Raw genomic sequence first — 1,946 nt, 5'->3', positions numbered from 1 at the left:
TTCCCGATTTTGTTAAATCAGTCTCACAAAAACATCGATTGCGCATTCGTTAACCGTTGGATCAGACTGATTTTTGGACAGCAGGTTCGCAACATTCAGGTCTTTGTCTTCAACGGTCGGATCGGCGAAACGACGTCTGTAAGGGGGAGAAATTGGGCTCGCACAGCACCAGATTATCCCTAATTTATTTTATCTCAGTTATTTTGTTTTTCGTATTTTCCTGTCATTATTTGTTATGGCTGATGCTAAGGATGATTCTCTTGATTTGTTCATAAAGATTCATTCCATTAAACATTTTCGTTTTTTAGTTTACAAACTCTCGATGCTCATGTTAATGCACCGTGAGTTTGAAGGGAGATGTTAGATAATGTTATTATATATTAGTAGTAAAGATATTTTAGACATTTCTGTTCTTTTTATATATACACTCATTGTAATTCTATTAACTGAGGTTTGGTTCATCTCTTCTTTCTCTTTTCATTGTTAACATAGATGATATTATGGTATTAAATTTAAAGAATTTTAGGTTTTATGCTTCTAAATTTTTAAGAAAAATAATATCTGCTTAACTTAGAGATTGAATCATATAACTATTGGTGATAACATATATGGGTTGTTAATTATCTGTGCCAATTGGATTGAAAATGGAATTATTTTGTGCGCTTTTTTGAAAACGAGTTACATTGAAACCCCTCTTCTATAAACATGATAGTAAAGTTAGTAATAACTTGAGCGAATTAAATTGTATAGACTTTTTTGTTAATCAATTGTATAGATTTTATGGTAAGCAATGTATCTTCATATATAGCATTAACAAACTAGAATTTATGGTTGGATCACGATATAATTTTATACATGTATATTTTTATTTTGGATGCATAATTGTAATTAGACACTAAGCAAATACTATGTACTTTCACAATCAATTAAAATATCTATCTAATTAACTAATTATGCCTAACCAAAGTAAGGTTAAAATCGTTTTCAAATAGGGCCGGAGCGTATAAAACCTATATAGTATAGTAGTACGTAGCCAAAACCCACATAGCGCAAGATTCAATGATATTGCCTTTTTAGGTGTCATCTTGAAATGGTGTTTTTACTTTTTTGATGCAAAGTCATGGATCATGGAAATTGATAGTAAGAGCCAACAAATTTTATTTCCTTTTGCAGATCAGACTAATACATGAACGTATAAATACAAGTTTCGCTTAGAAGAATAAAACAAACAAGAGACGAACCTAATTTTAATATATGCAGTAGCATGACTATTCTCTTTTAAGAAATTAGGCTCCCCAATCAATCAAGCGCTATTAAAAATGATTATTAGACGGCGTTTCTAACAAAACAACGCTATTACAAGTTGTTCGTTAGACAACATTTATACTAAAAAGTGTTATTATAAGTTGATATTTTAAAGCGTTCTATAACATAATGCACTATTATAAGTTATCATTAGACAACACTGAGTGTTAAAAAAAAATACTGTTATACGTTGTATCAAACAAAAAAATTTATTTTTCAAAGGGTGTTGTTTATACTTTTAATAATGCTGAAATAAAGAATACTTAAAAGCATTTTCTAATGCTTTAAAAAACAATTTCATAATGCTTTTCAATATTATAAGATGTACTTAAAAGTATAGAAGTACGGAGGGTCTTGAGAGTATTTGAGATAAGTCTCTTTACTATAAAAATTTTACAGATATTTTCATTAGTTAATTTTTATTAGAGAACGATTGTAGTTTTTTTGAATTCTGGAGTATTCCACATTAATTTTTTATGTTGTGATTTTTAATTTTCGATGTTGTTTTTCCAATATTTTATGATCTTCTACGTCAAAAAAAATTGTTATATTGTGGAAATGCTTATTTTGGTTAAAGATCAATTTTGTCCAATGTAATATGTTTAATTAAAAGTTGCATTCCTTCTTTTATAAAAAAAAAA

Source organism: Cicer arietinum, chromosome 8 (genome assembly GCF_000331145.2).
Source record: "Cicer arietinum cultivar CDC Frontier isolate Library 1 chromosome 8, Cicar.CDCFrontier_v2.0, whole genome shotgun sequence".
Taxonomy (NCBI): domain Eukaryota; kingdom Viridiplantae; phylum Streptophyta; class Magnoliopsida; order Fabales; family Fabaceae; genus Cicer; species Cicer arietinum.
This window is presented reverse-complemented; position numbering follows the sequence as displayed.